Source organism: Portunus trituberculatus, chromosome 35 (genome assembly GCF_017591435.1).
Source record: "Portunus trituberculatus isolate SZX2019 chromosome 35, ASM1759143v1, whole genome shotgun sequence".
Taxonomy (NCBI): domain Eukaryota; kingdom Metazoa; phylum Arthropoda; class Malacostraca; order Decapoda; family Portunidae; genus Portunus; species Portunus trituberculatus.
Window position 1 is genome coordinate 1427931 of NC_059289.1, and position 7173 is coordinate 1435103.

Genomic DNA, 7173 nt, shown 5'->3' on the forward strand with positions numbered 1-7173 from the left:
GAGAGAGAGAAATTTGCATGGTGTTGAAAGGCGCTACTCATCTGGGAGGAGCGACGCCCACTAGCCCCACTCTCTCTCTCTCTCTCTCTCTCTCTTAACAAGAAGCACAAGAAAATTAGATAAAGACGCAATACCACTTCTATGTCTACCCTCCTACCATCCATTCTTCTCCCCTCTCTCTTCTCTCTTCTTCCTCCTCCTCCTCCTCCTCCTCCTCCTCCTCCTCCTCCTCCTCCTCCAGACAAGCGCGGCGCAACAGGCACATCGTTAGGGCGCGGAGACTTCACAAGTTTTTAATTAGTATGATTGAAGTCTGATGTGAGAGAGATGCCAGGCCGGGAGAGGAGGGAGAGTGAGGGAGGCTGCGAGTGATGAAGTGAGGAGCCCATGTATCTCTCCCTCTCTTATTTCCCCTCTCTCATTCATCTCACTACTTAACTTCATCTTCTTATTTACTTACGTACTGATCTTTCCTTGTTCCGCCTTTCAGTTCCGCTTGTAGCAACTTTTCTTTAATCTTTTTTTATTTTCTTTTTTTTCATTCGGTGTTTCCATTCTTCCACTTTACCTCTATCTACTTTTCTCCCTTCCACCTCTTTCATTCCTTCTTTTCTCCATCCATCATTCGTTTCTCATTCTTTTAACTCTTACCTCCACCTTCCTTATCTGCACCTTTCTTCCTTTTCCTTACATATCTTAGCCTCTCTCTTCCTCTCCTCCATCTCTATTATCCCTCTTTTCTCCACTATTCCCTCCACCCTCTTATACAAATCTCCCAATCCTCCACCTCACTTCTTCTATCCATATCCGTTTCTTTCTTCCTTTTCTTTACACCTTCTAGTCTCCCTTTCTTCCTGTCCACCACCTCTACTGTTCTTTTCTCCTGCATTCCTTCCACCTTCCACCAATCCCTCCACCCTTACCTAGCTTTGTTCTCTACAGCAGATCCACCTCGATAACTTTTCTTCCTCCTTCTATCTCTTTTTCTCGTTGATTTTTTTTTCTCAGTATCTGTCTAAGGTTTGAATCAAGTTCATTGCGTCTTTCATATGGACACCAGTGAGAGAATACAGCACAGCACGAGTCTTTATTCTTAATGCATTGTTGATCATCTCATTGTACTGTTGTCTTGTGGAGTTATATCATTAGCCTCTGCAATCTACAATATATACAAGAGGAGGAAGAGGAGGAGGAGGAGGAGGAGGAACGTAAGTGGCAATGATATGGTAGATAGAAGGTAATGTGTGTGTGTGTGTGTGTGTGTGTGTGTGTGTGTGTGTGTGTGTTTCACTGTTTGATCTGCTGCAGTCTCTGACGAGACAGCCAGACGTTACCCTACGGAACGAGCTCAGAGCTCATTATTTCCGATCTTCGGATAGGCCTGAGACCAGGCACCATACACCGGGACAACAAGGTCACAACTCCTCGATTTACATCCCGTACCTACTCACTGCTAGGTGAACAGGGGCTACATGTGAAAGGAGACACACCCAAATATCTCCACCCGGCCGGGGAATCGAACCCCGGTCCTCTGGCTTGTGAAGCCAGCGCTCTAACCACTGAACTGCCGGGCGTGTGTGTGTGTGTGTGTGTGTGTGTGTGTGTGTGTGTGTGTGTGTGTGTGTGTGTGTGTGAAAGAGAGGGCGCAGCGCCAGACGCCGCCTCGGAGAGAATAAAGGATATATTGGCGGGTCCCGGAATGTCGTTCTCTCTGTAATTGTGTTAGCGCCGGAAAACTGTACACACCAGCCCGGCCCGGGATGGACTCTCTCTCTCTCTCTCTCTCTCTCTCTCTCTCTCTCTCTCTCTCTCTCTCTCTCTCTCTCTCTCTCTCTCTCTCTCTCTCTCTCTCTCTCTCTCTCTCTCTGCTGACCAGCATCTCTGAAGGAAAAAAAGGGTCAAGCTCGGTAAAGGCGAGTTGAGGTTCCTCTAATTTTTTGCAGTGACTCACATGATTTGAATTTAGTTGAGGAAGCAATTCAATGGGACAGAAATATTCTGCACTCAAAGTGACCTCAGGGCTCAGCCTGTAGGGCGACTGCGGCAAGGTGAATGGCATCAAGCTGTCCTACAGGAGGACCTCCTGCTGGTGCTGGAGGAAGAGGCGGCTCCTGGCTGCCTTTACCTTCCACGGCAAGGACGAGGAGACGGGGCTACATGCCGCCGCCCAGGTGGCGACCATCAAGCTGGACCGTCTGATGAAGAAGGACGGGGAGACTCCCGTTACGGTGACTTGCTTTGCAGGTGGCACCCGCGTCTTGGAGAAGGAAATGCCCTGGCTGACCTTCTGCGGGCTCTCAAGTGCACCGCCAGAGGGAACCAGGCGGCCCTCTACTTCTGCCTCGTGGGTGGGAAAAGGAGGAAGCAGTCAGACCTACACGGCGCTGTTCTGCAACGGCAAGCGGGTTGGCAATGGCGACTCTGTCGGCCGCACGGGGGGGTGCTCCGGCAGGCCCGCCTCCATCCCGAGGCTGACTTCCAGGATGCCCTGGACCAGGTCAGCACGGATCCTGAGGATGACTTCCAGGACGCCTTGGACCAGGTCAGCCAGGATCCTGAGGATGACTTCCAGGACGCCCTGGACCAGGACAGCACGGATTCTGAGGCTGACCTGGACGTGGAGAGTCTGGGTTATGAGGCTGACCTGGAAAGCGCCAGCCTAGATTATGATGATGATCTGGAAAGATTCTGAAGCAGACCCAGAAGAAATCAGTCTGGACTAAACCCAACCCAACCCAACCCAACCCAACCTAACCCAACCCAACCTAACCCAACCCAACCCAACCCAACCCAACCCAACCCAACCCAACCCAACCCAACCCAACCCAACCCAACCCAACCCAACCCAACCCAACCCAACCCAACCCAACCCAACCCAACCCAACCCAACCCAACCCAACCCAACCCAACCCAACCCAACCCAACCCAACCCAACCCAACCCAACCCAACCCAACCCAACCCCCAACCCAACCCAACCCAACCCAACCCAACCCAACCCAACCCAACCCAACCCAACCCAACCCAACCCAACCCAACCCAACCCAACCCAACCCAACCCAACCCAACCCAACCCAACCCAACCCAACCCAACCCAACCCAACCCAACCCAACCCAACCCAACCCAACCCAACCCAACCCAACCCAACCCAACCCAACCCAACCCAACCCAACCCAACCCAACCCAACCCAACCCAACCCAACCCAACCCAACCCAACCCAACCCAACCCAACCCAACCCAACCCAACCCAACCCAACCCAACCCAACCCAACCCAACCCAACCCAACCCAACCCAACCCAACCCAACCCAACCCAACCCAACCCAACCCAACCCAACCCAACCCAACCCAACCCAACCCAACCCAACCCAACCCAACCCAACCCAACCCAACCCAACCCAACCCAACCCAACCCAACCCAACCCAACCCAACCCAACCCAACCCAACCCAACCCAACCCAACCCAACCCAACCCAACCCAACCCAACCCAACCCAACCCAACCCAACCCAACCCAACCCAACCCAACCCAACCCAACCCAACCCAACCCAACCCAACCCAACCCAACCCAACCCAACCCAACCCAACCCAACCCAACCCAACCCAACCCAACCCAACCTAACCCAACCCAACCCAACCCAACCCAACCCAACCCAACCCAACCCAACCCAACCCAACCCAACCCAACCCCCAACCCAACCCAACCCAACCCAACCCAACCCAACCCAACCCAACCCAACCCAACCCAACCCAACCCAACCCAACCCAACCCAACCCAACCCAACCCAACCCAACCCAACCTAACCCAACCCAACCCAACCCAACCCAACCCAACCCAACCCAACCCAACCCCAACCCAACCCAACCCAACCTGTGGCTCCAGCTCCGCCGAACTCTGCATCTGGGCACTGTTGAGTCCAAGGAGCCTGTAATGAGAGAGAGAGAGAGAGTGTGGGTCAGCTGGGGGGTTCAGGCCTGTGTGTGTGTGTGTGTGTGTGTGTGTGTGTGTGTGTGTGTGTGTGTGTGTGTGTGTGTGTGTGTGTGTGTGTGTGTAATGCCGGGAAGCTAATCATCTAAGAAATTTTCATTGATCTATTTTGTTTGTCAGTGAATCACATAGTTAGTTACTTAGCTAATTATCTTTACTCTTATCACATGAAAGAAAGGATATCCTCCATTACTAGAGACAGACAGACACACAAAGATAGATACATAGAGAGAGAGATAGGTAAATAGATAGATACACAGATAGATAGATAGATAGATAGATAGATAGATAGGTAAGTAGATAAACAAATAGATAGCTAGATGGAAAAACAAAGTTGGATAAATAGAAAATAGATATAATAACTTTGAGCTGTAACAACATGGAAATATTAGAAAAAACAGCTAAAGAGAGAGAGAGAGAGAGAGAGAGAGAGAGAGAGAGAGAGAGAGAGAGAGAGAGAGAGAGAACCTATGGACCGAATAGACACAAGGCACAAACATACAGAATACTAGTGACAGAAGCAGGCAAGCAAATAACGAACAAATATAACAGAAAGGAGGACAGACGAATACGTAGAAGAAAAAAAGAGGTAAAGAAAAAACAAAACAAAGAGAACAAACACGCACAAGGAAAAGTGAATATCGGAGAATTAAGTAAAGTAAAGATAAGGAGAGAAATACTAGCATGTTGATAAAGGAGAGAGCGATAGAGTGTGAATGGATGGACAGGGCGTGAGATAATGGAAATGAGAGAGAGAGAGAGAGAGAGAGAGAGAGAGAGAGAGAGAGAGAGAGAGAGAGAATAACCACTCGTAAATAAAAGAGAGATCGTTAACTTTACAACATAACGATGACACAGTTACTTTTATTTCCACTTACAACACCATAATACCTAAGAAAGACACTCCTCCTCCTCCTCCTCCTTCTCCTCCTCCTCCTCTTCCTCACACGTAAGGAATCACAGCACTCGGTATCCTAAAATCCTGAGGGGGAGGAGCGGACGTGTTGTTTCGTCAGGGTAGCGGCGCCGGGCAGGAGACACATGGGGCAGAGGGATGATGCGATATGAAGGCGGCGTGAGATGACTTGCTGTAGTTATCTGACCTGTCTTAATGGTCCTACGATGTCATAAAGGCACCCCACGACCCCGGCAGCTCCCCAACGCCCCCTCCACCGGCCCCTCCACGCTCCCAGTACGCCCCATCATCAAGAACCTTACGACTCAATGCAACGCCAAAAGGATCGAGGGACGCGGGGACACATACACACATACACACACATATACACTCACATACACGCGATATTCCGCTCTTCACGGCATAGTTTTGGCTCATTAAACGACTCTTACTTGTCATGGTACTGGTTAGGGCATGAAGTGGCGGCTGTAGTGGAGGTGGAGGTGGTGGTAGAGATGGTGATGGCGGTGGTGGGTGACGCTTGTGCTGCTGAAGTGCTGCGATTGAATGTTGATGCGTCAGTTAGCAACACTGGCCGCCGCTCGTAAATACCTTAAGGAGTCTTTTTATTCTCCCATTAACGCATGTCCATGTAAAAGATGCTTGGTTTGATGGCGCGGCGTGCAATAAACTGCTTGTTGATTGGCGGTGAAAGCCACTATTCTTCAAAGGGAGGTGGATGGAGGGAGAGTGTGAGAGAGAGAGAGGGGGTGTTTTGTGTATCCACTACTCCACTGTACTTTTATCTTCCATGTCTCCTTTGTCTCTTCTCTGTCTTCTTCCATGAGCAACAATTGTCTTCTTACTGCACCTCCATGGAAAAAAAGTTATGGGCGCTGAATTCTCGCTGCTGCGTGAGAGTTGAAATGTTCACTCGCTGACTTTCCTGTTCTGTTTTCACCTTTCCCACCTCTCATTCCTCTCTGCACCCTCCCTCACCATTCCTCATTCGATTCAGCTCCACCACGCAGCTCACCACTTCTTTTCTCCCTTATACCTCTCCTCTCCTCTCTATGTCCTCCCAGTTTTTCTCCCTGCCTTGCCTCCTCTTGTCTACTCACCGTCTCCGTTAACATACCTCTCTTCTCTCTATGTCCTCCCAGTCTCTCTCCTTGCCTCCCCTTGTCTCTTCACCGTCTCTCCGTCAACATATCTATCCCCTGTGTCTCTCAATCAGCTCCTCCCAGTCTCTAAATCTCTTCCTGCCTTGTCTCTCCGTTAACATTTCTATCCCTGTGTCTCTCTCCATCAGCTTCTCCCAGTCTCTACATCTCCTCCTGCCTCTCCCCTTGTCTCCCCGCCATCCTTTCGTCACCACTCCCCGTCCCGATTCTCCCCGTCAGCTAATCAAGGTAATGGCGCTCATGACCCTCCACCGCCGCCAACAAGCCGCGAGTCCTGTCCTGGCAAGCCTCGAGGGGATAAGCGGATACCACAATGCATATACTAAAATTTACATACCTATAGCACCGTTCTTGGCATACACACCTCCCCTCCCACCGCCACTCGTTGCTACTAGCCACTTTAACTTCTTCAGTACTGGGACGCATTTTTACCTTGAGTTTTCGGGAGCGATTAGACGATTTTATTTACATTAGGAAGGGTCTGTGGAGGTCAAAAGATTAATGGCCAGAATTTTCACTAGTTTAATTCCCTACACAAGTTTCTGAAGATGTATAAAATCGCTAAATAGTAACCAGAATGAATATGAAAACGCGTCATGGTACTGAAGGGGTTAACCGGCTCAAGTAACCCAGCTTAACCTAATACCAAGACATATCAACACATTTTCTACAGCTTGAACGTCTTAACATGTGCAAAAATAAACGTTTGTCCCTCTCCTTTGGCTAATTCTATCGGCTCTGTAAGGGGACTGGCGAGTGAGTGGGCCTTTTTTTGTTTATATATTTGCTGTCCTTGGTCAATCCTCCTCTCTCACATAAAAAAAAAACACAAACACTGAGCACAGGATTATATATCAGTGGATTAACCTTAAGAAACAATAACAAGACAACTGAAACAAGAGACAAATTCAAGACACGATCCTTTAAAATAAAAATTGCAATTCGCTATCATTCTCTTCCTCCTCACCGTTCACTTCCACAACAAAAATATTCTGTAACCCCTTCAATACTGTAACACATTTTTACCTTGAAATTTGTGTACGATTAGACCATTTTATTAACATTAGGAAGGGTCTATGGAGTTCAGAAGATTAATGGCCAGAATCT

At 49.4% G+C, this 7173-nt stretch overlaps 1 long non-coding RNA gene across 1 annotated transcript in view; it reads right to left on the reverse strand.

Moving 5' to 3' along the window:
* Positions 1-3864: 3864 nt before the first annotated feature.
* LOC123513085 overlaps positions 3865-7173 on the reverse strand; it is a 65598-nt gene continuing 62289 nt past the window's right edge. The window contains exon 3 of the long non-coding RNA XR_006677255.1: positions 3865-3925. This is a non-coding gene — a long non-coding RNA (uncharacterized LOC123513085). The remainder of the gene's footprint in view (positions 3926-7173) is intronic.